This window comes from Rattus norvegicus, chromosome 7 (assembly GCF_021556685.1).
Source record: "Rattus norvegicus strain SHRSP/BbbUtx chromosome 7, alternate assembly SHRSP_T2T, whole genome shotgun sequence".
NCBI lineage: Eukaryota > Metazoa > Chordata > Mammalia > Rodentia > Muridae > Rattus > Rattus norvegicus.
Genome location: NC_141540.1, coordinates 23588107 through 23600412, shown reverse-complemented (window position 1 = coordinate 23600412; position 12306 = coordinate 23588107). Strand labels below are relative to the sequence as shown.

The window sequence follows — 12306 nt, the reverse complement described above, 5'->3', positions numbered from 1 at the left end:
TCAGGTGTGCTCTTATTATGCTAATATTGGTTCTCTCTGGATTCTTTCTGACAGGCACTTAGTTTTAGGAATTTTCCTCTCAGTACCTCTTTCATTGGGCCGCAAAAGTTTGGATATGCTGTGTCACAATTTAAATTGACTACTTGGAATTCTAGGATGGCTTTAATTTCTTTCTTTATTTCTACTCTGACAAAGTTTACAAGTAGAGAATATTTCTGTTTCCATGCATATGTGGATTTTTTGTTCTTTTTGTTTTTATTGAAGATTGGTCTTTGTGTGGAGTGATCTGATAGGATTTCACAAGTTATTTTAATGATATTCTATCTGTTGAGATTTGTTTTATGGATGGATATATGGTCAATTTTCAAGAAAATTCTGTGAGGTGCTTAGAAAAAACTATATTCTTTTGTTTGGCTTTGTATGTATCTGTTACAATCATTTAGTTCATGACTTCTATTAATTTAACTGTGTTACTCTTTAGTTTCTATTTCAATAACCTGTGATTTAGTGAGAATGTGATGTTGAAGCCTCCCACTATTATTGTGTGACATTCAGTGTGCGTTTGGAACTGTAGTAAAGTTTCTGTTATTAATGTTGATGCACTTGAACATGGGAAGTAGATGATCAGATTTGAGACTTTATCTTGGTGTATATTTATTTTGAATAATATGAATTGTCCTTTCCTATCTCATTTGATAAACTGGATTGAAAGTATATTTTTTTCTTTATTAATCGAGTGTTTCTTATTTACATTTCGATTGTTATTCCCTTTCCGGTTTCCAAGCCAACATCCCCCTAGCCTCTCTCCCTCCCCTTCTATATAGGTGTTCCCCTCTCCATCCTCCCCCTATTACCGCCCTCCTCCCAACAATCACGTTCACTGGGGGTTCATTCTTAGCAGGACCAAGGGCTTCCCCTTACACTGGTGCTCTTACTAGGCTATTCATTGCTACCTAGGAAGTTGGAGCCCAGGGTCAGTGCATGTATTGTCTTTGGGTAGTGGCTTAGTCCCTGGAAGCTCTGGTTGCTTGGCATTGTTGTACATATGGGGTCTTGAGCCCCTTCAAGCTCTTTCAGTCCTTTCTCTGATTCCTTCAAAGGGAGTCCCATTCTCAGTTCAGTGGTTTGCTGCTGGCATTCACCTATGTATATGCTGTATTCTGGCTGTGTCTCTCAGGAGAGATTGACATCTGGTTCCTGTCTGCCGGCACTTCTGTGCTTGATCCATCTTGTCTAATTGGGTGGCTGTATAAGTATGGGCCACATGTGGGGCAGGCTCTGAATGGGTGTTCCTTCTGTTTTAATCTTTGCCTCCAATTCCCTGCCAAGGGTATTCTTGTTACCCTTTTAAAGAAGGAGTGAAGCATTACCATTTTGATCACCTGTCTTGAGTTTCATGTGTTCTGTGCATCTAGGGCAATTCAAGCATTTGGGCTAATAACTACTTATCAATGAGTGCATACCATGTGTGTTTTTCTGTCATTGGGTTACCTCACTCAGGATGATATTTTCCAGTTCCCTCCATTTGCCTATGAATTTCATAAAGTCATTATTTTTGATAGCTGAGTAATATGCCATTGTGTAGATGTACCACATTTTATGTATCCATTCCTCTGTTGAAGGGCATCTGGGTTCTTTCCAGCTTCTGGCTCTTATAAATAAGGCTGCTATGAACATAGTGGAGCATGTGTCTTTGTTATATGTTGTGGCATCTTTTGGGTATATGCCCAAGAGAGGTATAGCTGGGTCCTTAGGTAGTTCAATGTCCAATTTTCTGAGGAACCTCCAGACTGATTTCCAGAATGGTAGTACCAGTCTGCAATCCCACCAATAATAGAGGAGTGTTCCTCTTTCTCTACATCCTCGCCAGTATTTGCTGTCACCTGAGTTTTTGATCTTAGCTATTCTCGCTGTTGTGAGGTGAAATCTCAGGGTTGTTTTGATTTGCATTTCCCTTATGACTAAAGATGTTGAACATTTCTTTAGGTGTTTCTCAGCCATTTGACATTCCTCAGCTGTATATTCTTTGTTTAGCTCTGAACTCCAATTTTAATAGAGTTATTTGTCTCTGTGGTCTAACTTCTTGAGTTCTTTGTATATTTTGGATATAAGCCCTCTATCTGTTGTAGGATTGGTAAAGATCTATCCCAAATCTGTTGGTTGCTGTTTTTTCCTAACCACAGTGCCTTTTGCCTTGTAGAAGTTTTGCAGTTTTATGAGATCCCATTTGTCGATTCTTGATCTTAGAGCATAAACCATTGGTGGTTTGTTCAGGAAATTTTCTCCCGTGCTCATGGGTTCGAGATGCTTCCCCACATTTTCTGCTATTAGTTTGAGTGTATCTGATTTGATGTGGAGGTCCTTGATCCACTTGGACTAAAGCTTTGTTCAGGGTGATAAGCATGGATCAATCTGCATTCTTCTACATGTTAACCTCCAGTTGAACCAGCACCATTTTCTGAAAATGCTATCTTTTTTCCATTGGATGGTTTTGGCTCCTTTGTCCAAAATCAAGTGACCATAGGTGTGTGGGTTCATTTCTGGGTCTTCAATTCTAATCCGTTGTTCTATCTGTCTGTCTCTGTACCAATACTATGCAGTTTTTATCACTATGGTTCTGTAGTACTGCTTGAGTTCAGGGATCGTGATTCCCCCAGAAGTCCTTTTATTGTGGAGGATAGTATTAGCTATCCTGGGTTTTTTGTTATTCCAGATGAATTTGCAAATATTTTTGTCTAACTCTCTGAAGAATTTGATTAGTATTTTGATGGGGATTGCATTGAACCTGTAGATTGCTTTTGGTAAAATGCCCATTTTTACTATATTAATCCTGCAAATCCATGAGCATGGGAGATATTTCCATCTTCTGAGGTCTTCTTCAATTTCTTTCTGCAGAGGCTTGCAGATCTAATTGTACAGATCTTTTACTTGCTTGGTTAAAGTCACACCGAGGTATTTTATATTATTTGGGACTATTATGAAGGGTGTCGTTTCCCTAATTTCTTTCTTGGCTTCTTTCTCTTTTGTGTAGGGGAAGGCTAGTGATTCATTTGAGTTAATTTTATACCCAGCCACTTTGCTGAAGTTGCTTATCAGCTTTAGTAGTCCTCTGGTGGAACTTTTGGGATCACTGAAATATACTATCATATCATCTGCAAATAGTGATATTTTGACTTCTTCTTTTCCAATCTGTATCCCCCTTGATCTCCTTTTGTTGTCTGATTTCTCTGGCTAGAACTTCAAGAACTATATTGAGTAAGTAGAGAGAGAGTGGGCAGCCTAGTCTAGTCCCTGATTTTAGTGGGATGGCTTCAAGTTTCTCTCCATTTAGTTTAATGTTAGCAACTGGTTTTCTGTATATTGCTTTTACTATGTTTACTATATTAGGTGTTTTCCTCTGGAGTCAGAAATGTGGGCAGTGTGTAGTCTCTTCTGGCTTCCCAGGCGTGTCTGCCTCTCTGAAGGTTTAGCTCTCCTCCCACGGGATTCGAGTTCACAGAACTGTTGATCCGATCCCTTCAGGTCCTGGAGGTGTCTGGAGCGCAGGGGACCTGCAGCTCCAGTGCCCCTATCTTCCACTTCCCCGTAAGTATATTTTATTGGATATTAGAATGAGAACTCACGCTTATTCCTTGGGACCATTTTCTTGGAAAACATTTCTGTCCAACCACTTAATTTTGAGAAAGTGGCTATCTTTTTCATTGAAGTGCCTTTTTAGTATGCAGCAAAATATTGGATCCTGCTTGTGTATATAATCTGTTAGCTTAAGCCTTTTCATAGAAGAATTGAGTCTATTTATGTTGAGAGATATTTACGAAATAATTGTTGGTTCCTATTATGTTTGTTTTTATAGGTGGGATTGCATGTATGTGATTCTTTCCTTTTGGTTTATTGTGACCTGATTAATATTCTCTCTCTCTCTCTCTCTCTCTCTCTCTCTCTCTCTCTCTCTCTGAGTATCATCCTAGTGATGGATTATTCCTTCTGTAGGTATCATTTGGGAGATAGATAATTTTTAATTTTGGTTTTCTCATGGAATATTTCAGCTTCTCCATCTATGATGTTTGAAAGTTTTGGTTTCTTCTTGTTTGTACCTGTGCCCATGGAAGGATCCTATTCTGCAACTGCCTCACAAGCTTCCAACACCCAGAACCTACCCCTCCTAGGGATCAAATCCATTTGCAGACTCAAAACCACAACCCTATTTCTGATGCCAGAAAGTGCTTGCTCTGAGAAACGGAGTATAGCTGTCCTCTTAGGATTTATTCCTGTATGTGACTAATACAGATAAAGATATCCACAGACAACCATTGGCCTGATACTGGGACAACAATGGAAGAGCTAGGAGAAGGTTTGAATAAGCTAAAGGAAATTGCAACCTCATAGGAAGAACAATATCAACTAAGTGAACTACCAAGACCTCCCAGAGACTACACATCAAACCAAAGAGTATACATGGAGAAATCCATGTCTCTAGCTACATAAGTGCATGGGACAGACTTATCTTTCATCAGTGTGAGGGGCAGGTCTTGCTTCTGAGTAGGCTTGATGCCCAGCATATAAGGAGGTTTCAGTGCTGTGCCAGGAATTGGTGAATAGGTGGAAAAGCACCCTAGTAGAGGAAAAAAGAGATGGGGTGTTTGCAGAGGTGAATCCATGAAGGGAGATATATTTTGAAATGGAAATGAATAAATATAATAAACATACCTTTACCCATGGACTATCTCATGATCAAACTCTTATTCTGTACATTAGACACAGTTTACATCTGAGCCACATAGAAGAGGCTAAGCCAGTCTACTTGCAGGAAAAGTAAAAGGTTTCCCAAACTCCACCTTCATCAGCACGCCAACCGGCAAGGCCAGGCCAAGTAACTTTATTTATAATACAAATAAATACGGTAGGACACATTGCCAAGGAACATTGGAAATTTCACCAAGAACTCGATATCCCCTAATGGATCATGAACCTCAGTCTGGATCAAAATGAGTAGAATCTGATGCTACCTTAACCGCTTTATTTTGGGACATTTTCAAATCAAGACTAAATCTACTAGCCTTTGGACTTAATTTGGAACAAGGAAGTGTTGCTGAAATCGGGTTTTATTTATGAGACTAGACAGGCTTCAGTAAATGCTGTGTGTGCCTTGAATGCACTCTCGCGCTTGTCTTCTGTGAAGAATTCAGTAGGAGACTCCTGTGATAATACAATAAACTCTTTTCCCGACCAAAAAATAAATAAATAAATAAATAAATAAATAAATAAATAAATAAATAAATAAATAAAGACAGATGATTGTTAGTTCTTATTATGTTCATTGTAAAAGGTGATATTATGTGTTTGTTTCTCTCCTTTTGGGTTTATTTTGAGATGATTAATTTCTTGTTTTCATTAGTATCCTCTCATTGTCATAGTGTTTTTCTTCTAGAATCCTCTGTATGAGTAGGTTATTAGATATATATTGTTTAAATTTGGTTTTGTCATGAAATATTTTGGTTTCACCAAGTAAGATGACTGCGAATTTTCTTAAGCATAGTAGCCTGAGGGGAATTTGTATTTTTATAGGTTCTGCATGACATCTGTCATGGATCTTCTGGCTTTAATAGTCTCTATTGAGAATTCTCGTGTATCTCGTGTAGGTCTGCCCTGATATGTTACTTCTTGTTTTTCTACCTATAACTTACAATATTCTTTTTTGTTCTATGCATCTTGTGTATAGATTATTATGTGACAAGAGTATTTTCATTTCCAGTTGAATCTATTTTGTTTTCTGTAGACTTCTTGTAATTTACGGCCACATCTTTCTTTAGATTGTGCAAGTTTTCCTCTATGATTTTGCTGAAACTGTTTTCTGGTCCTTTGAGCTGGTAATCTTCACTCTCTTCCAATCCTATCATCCTTAGGTTTGGTCTTTTCATTGTTTCTTAGATTTCTTGGATGTTTTGGGTTAGCAGTTTTTATGCTTTGAATTTTTGTTTACTGTTATGCCAATATTTCCTATAGTATCTTATATGTCTGACATTCTCTGTTCTATCTCTTATACCAGTGGTTGATGCTTTCATCTGTGGTTCCTGACCACTTTCCTAGGTTTTACATTCCCTCTATTTGTCATTTCTTTATTGTTTCTATTTCCATTTTTAGATCTCAGATTGCTTTGTTCAATTTTGTCACCTCTTTGATTATGTTTTACTGCATTTCTTTATGAAAATTTTGTTTGTCTCCTCTTTAACCACTTGTAATGGTTTAACTGTGTTTTCCTGTGTTTCTTTAAGTGATTTATTTATATCCTCCTTTAAGGTCTATATTATTTTCATGAGATTGGATTTTAGATCACATCACACTTTTCTGCTGTGTAGAGGTATCCAGGGCTTGCTGTATTGGGAGAGCTGGATTCTAATGGTATCAAAGTATATTGGTTGCTGTTGTTTATGATCTTGTGCTTGCCTCTTACCATCTGGTTATCTTAGGGTTTAGCTAATCTGCATATCTCTGTTTGTGACTTACTTCCTGTGTTTCAGGGTTGCAGCAGATCTTGTAGGAGCTCTCTGGGGCCAGCTGCAGTAGATCTCCTCAGCGATTCATAGATTGCTATGCTGACTGTGGCCATCTCCTAGAAGACCTGCAGACTTATGAGGAAGGAGCAGGAAAGCTTATCTGCTCTGTAGCAGGTGGAGACAAGAAAGGAAGTGACATCTGCACAGAGAGAAATGGCCCTGTTGCTGCTTGACTTCACAGGACTCACAATACTGTGATTATTTAGATTATTTGGGAGGGTGTCAATCATGCTCTCATGGTTGCAGTGGATCTGATGGGAGAGACTTGTGGTACTGATATGGCAAACAGGCCAATCTGCCTCAGAGCAGGTGCAACCCAGAACAGAAACGGTTTTCATTCAGAGAGATGGGGGTCCTGTCTGCTGGGCTTCTTGGGGTCACAGCTGCTGCAGTGTTATGGGAAGGTCTTATGTACTGCCCCAAATGCAGCAGATCAACTGAAAGTTCTGCAGATGTGTTGAGAAGGGTGAAAACAAGGCTATCTGGAACAGAGCAGGTGCATTACTAAAGAGCTTTTAAAGTCATTTTTACAGATTCCTCAATCTAAAATTTACCATGGTTTGGATGAGATCTTACTGGCCAATTCAAAAGATGTTATCATAGGAAAAAAAATATTTGATGATATAAAGATTATTTTGTTTTGCCAAGAACTACAAATATCTCATGAAAAAATACAAGGAGGGGACTCTGTTAATTAGATAGAGTAAAAGAAATGAAAATCCTCTATTGAATACAACACACATCACATTCTATATTTGGTTTTGAAAACATCTAGCAAAATAATGATCAAACACATCAGCTATAATAGGAAATGAGGTATCAGCTTCAGAATTTCATAAATAACATCATGATAAGAAGAAAATAACTTTAAATAAGATTTCTCTATCATATGGCAACAAGGGAAGACAGTAATAAGAAAATGTCCTACTTTTTCTTTGTATAACTAAACTCGATTACCTGCAGTAAATCAAAAAGTACACAAAGACAAAATTTTGGCTAATGCACTTGTTTTATTTTGCACAATTTGGAATATTAATGCACATCCACTATGAAATGTGTACATGTTTAGGATTTCAATAAGCAACTGTTTATGTCCTAAAAAGGCTGATACTGTCATTACAAACTTATCTGAAACACCAGTGACAGCACATACTGGCAAGAATATGGAGAAAGAGGAACACTTCCCCATTGCTGTTTGGATTGCAAACTGGTACAACAACTCAGGAAATCAATCTGTAGATTCCTCACAAAATTGGAAATAGATTTACCTGAAGACTCAGCTATTCCACTCTTGTTGATATACACAAAAGACACCCTACCACACCACAGGATCATGTGTTCTGCTTTGTTCATATCCACTTTACTTATGATAGCCAAAACCTGGAAACAACACAGATGTTCCATAATGGAAAGATGAATATAGAAAATGTTTTTCATTTGCAGGATGGAATACTACTCAGCTATTAACAATAGGGACAGCTCCTCTGCTCCCATGTTACCTGTGAAGAAGCTTGAGGCAATGGGGGACAAAAAAGAAGCAGGTTTGAAGTTCAGCTTTGACTTCACTCACACTGTAGAAGATGGAATCATGGATCTGCAATTTTGAGCAGTTCCTCCAGGAGGAATCAAAGTGAATGTGAAAGCTGGCAACTTTGGCAGAATGGCTGTAACTTTCAAGTGGGACAAGAACAATCACTGTCACTTCCAAGGTGCCTTTCTCCAAAAGGTATTAGAAATATCTCCCCAAAGATATTTGAAGAGCAACCTCTGAGTTTGGCTGCATGTTGTCAACATGAAAGAGAGTTATGAGCTCTGTTGCTTCAAGATTAACCAGGATTAATGGTAGAAGAGTACTAGGATTAAAATTGGTCTGCAATGTCTTATATTAATTCATAAAAAATTAGGAACAACAACAACAAAATGAAGACATCCTGAGTTTTGCAGGTAAATGAATGTAAGTAGAAAATATCATGCTGTGTGAGGTAACTCTGGCCCAAAAGTACATGCATGGTATATACTACCTAATAAACAGATATTAGCTAAAAATAGTACAGAATACACAGGAAAAAACCCACAGGACTCAAGATTTAACAAGTCAAATGACCCAAGCGAGGATGACTCAATCCAAACTGGAAGGAAGAAGATAACTATCATGGGGAAAGGGCAAAATGAGGTAAGGATCTGATAGGGGAAGGAGGCAGAGAGAGAAAATTGGGAACATGATCAGGCTATGATAGGGCATGATGGAAACCCTGAAGGCCAAAAGAAAGGATAGAAATAGGCAACATTGGGAGGTAGGAGATGGAGAGACCTTTAGAAGACACCAGAAACCTGGGATGTGAGAGACATTTAGGACTCAAATGGAGCGACCTTGGATGACTTGCTCTACAGTGGGGTGATGGAACTTATACAGTCCATCTCCAGTGGAGGGACAGGACATCAAGTGGAGGGATGGGTTTGATATCCCGCAGTCAAAAATTATGACTCAGAATTGTTCCTGTCTGAAGGAACTGTAGATACAAAATTGGAGAAGAGAGAAAGGATCAAATTGGGAACTAGCTCAAGGGCAGGCCTGGGGTCCTGGAAAATTTACTGATGTTATCCTGTTCTTGCACATAGGCACCTAGCATGGCTGCCGTCTAAGAGGTCTAACTAGCAGCTGAAAATATCAGATGCAGATATTAACACCCAACCAATAGATGGAAGACAGTGACCTCTATAGTTGAATTGGGGAAAAGGTGAAAGAAGCTGAGGAAGAGGGTAGCCCCATGGGAAGACCAGCAGTCTCAACTGACCTGGAGATCTCTCAGACACTAAGTCACAACCCATGGAGCATACATCAGCTGATATTAGGATTCTGACACACATACAGAAAGGACTGCCTGGCCTACCCTCAGTAAGAGAATTACATAACTCTTGAGAGACTTGAGGCCTCAGTAAGTTAGGAGGTTTTCAGGAATGGGGTTGGTGTGGTGGGGACAGCCTCTTGGAAAGTGGTGAGGAGGAATGGAATGAAAAACTGTCAGATGGTAGAAGGTTATGGGGATAATGTCTGGACTATAAAAAATATTAAAATAAAAAACGAAATCATCATCATTGACAAGTGTTAGTGAGCCATCATTAAACATTGCCATATCTAGTGAATATTTTATTTGATTTGGGCTACTAGATATTTGTACAAATATCCTCTTCAAAAACTGTATCTCTTTTTAATTAGTTTCATTGTTACTGTGATAAACACCATGTACAAAAGCAACTTGGAGAATAGTGGGTCTATATTTTTATATAAAACTGGAGTGACATTTCTTTGATGAAAGCAAAGACAAGAACACAAACTAGATAGGAAAATGAATATAGGACATTATATATGAAGAAGTGATTTTCACTGGATTGCTTCTATAGATTTATTTATCCTGATCTCTTATAGAACCCAAGACAAATATACAAGAGTTATCAGAAACCACATGGTGATGAGTTCCTTCAGATCACACATCAATCACCAATTTAAAAGAAAAACATATGGGTCTCTTTATAGCTTGTTTTTCCAGGGAATTTCCAGTATCAAAGCTCTCTCTTCTCAAATATTGCTGGCTTATGTCAAGCAGGCATAAAAAAGTAAGCAAAGATCATGACTACTTTTCTGAGTACTCTTGATATTGCAAGAACTCTCTTAGCAAGGGACATATAGTTATATTTTCAACAGTTTGTATTGAATTTCAACAATGTTATCATTGCAAAATGAATCAACTCTCAGCAACTACTATGGATGTAAACTCTCCATTACACAGTTGTCTAATGTTCCTTTCAGTATGGATACTAAATTTTGGTATATTTTTACTATTGACAACAGGGCTGCAGAGGAGCACTTAGCCCATCAAGTCTCTATCAAGAATACTAAGCTTAAGTAAAATATGAGAGTCACTAGGCTACCTATTTCAACTAACTCTACCATTTCATGAAGACAGACAAGGAAATACACATCAATAATATTAAAATAATATGAACCATGGCACTTTATAAGGCTAAAATGCTTTATTTATCATATCTAAACACACTGCTAAGATTTCATGATTTTGACATGATTGCTAATAAAGACTAAAAATGTTAATGATTTTAATGGTTGTACTCAAATGTATTTTAGGAAGATCATATTTAAATCAATAGTAACCCAATGTCTCCACAATTTTATTTCTCATTAGAGCTTTCTGTATCATCAAATATGTTAGTCTTCTGATAAACTCGAACTATCTGGAAAATAGAGAGCATTTTCTTGTGAGTACCAGAAGTCTATTGAAGGCAGAAAAGAAGAAAATTAATTTAGATAGTATGCTAGGTATAACTACTATAACTACCAATGATAGTTCCTTAATTTGGAAACACCAGAGGTCATCTTTCATCATCTTTCTTTTTTCAAGCCAATCTTGTATCCACAATTACAAAATTATAATACTAAGCATTTCTTTTTATGTGTACTTATACAGAACTGCTTCATCTGTATACAGTGATCTTCAGTAGATGATTGCAAGCTTGCGACTACATAGTGACCTAAGATTATGTTCTCCATTTAGGGCAAAATTTCCAATATCACAGCCAGTTCCACAAAACTGATTTGAATAAGAATCTCTCTAAAGAAATATATTTTAATACCCTATATTGCAAAATGAAGCAAATAATTTTTCTCACATTGGTCCAAATTTCCTCTGAAAGACACCTGTAAGTAGAATGTGTGATTTTTCAAGATTACACCATTGAAGTAGGGATCCAGTTTCAGTACTGGATTCCTTTTAACCAAACTATTTGTTATTACTTGGGTCAAAGAAATCAAATTCAAAACATGTGTATTCATATATATGTGTGTGCATGTGTATGTATATCTATGTGCATAAACCATGCATATAATATGAATATGTATTCATAAGATATAGTAATATAATATGATATATGATATAATATAATGCAATATAATTCTGATTATGGTTTCCTTTCAAAAAAACTTCTTGAATTCTGAGATTTTCCCCCAATCCTAAATTTTTGTACTTTGTTCATAACGTCTTAGGAAATTGATGGGTATCTAAATAATTCTTACTATTAATAATAAATTAAAGTAAGATAAAAAACATTCATATGGAATAGGGAAAAAAGAACAAACATTAAAAACTGTGACTGAATATAAAAGATAAGAAATACATGTAGACACAAAGGTTTACATAGCCTAACATTCAGAAGTTTTGTAGAAACACTTCAACTGTGACTCAATATTTATAAGAAAAATATCTATAAAGTTAGAAAATAAAACACAGTCAAAACATTAAGAGCAAAACTTCATTTCTTTTGGGTTTGTCATGTCCTTTGGTATAGTTCTTTCCTTTAGTGCTATTTGCATGGGCAGCAGATTATTTTGCAATAAACTTTTTTTCTTTCTTTGAAAACAGTTATCTATTGGAGTTACAGTCTGAATTAATAACAGAACATGTATTCATGTTTGCTATCAAAATAGAAAACCAATTGCCTAGGCAAGAGTAATCTGATTATATGCTGTGCCAGTATGTGTGAGTTTATACTTACCCAAACATATTCGTAGGAATTACTAAGTTAACTGCTACCCAGACTCCGTCTAGTAGACGTTCACCTATAGAACATAAAATATGTCTTTGAGACATATTTTTGAAAACTTGTTCTCTATGGCTTTTATATAGAAACGCAGACCATGACAACATAAAACACTGAATGTTTAGATTCGATTTTAAGTATA

The 12306-nt window shown here is 36.9% G+C and overlaps 1 pseudogene; it reads left to right on the top strand.

Annotated features, from left to right (window-relative positions):
* Positions 1-8046: 8046 nt before the first annotated feature.
* On the top strand, positions 8047-8394 carry LOC103690635 (60S ribosomal protein L22 pseudogene; annotated as a pseudogene).
* Positions 8395-12306: the final 3912 nt, after the last annotated feature.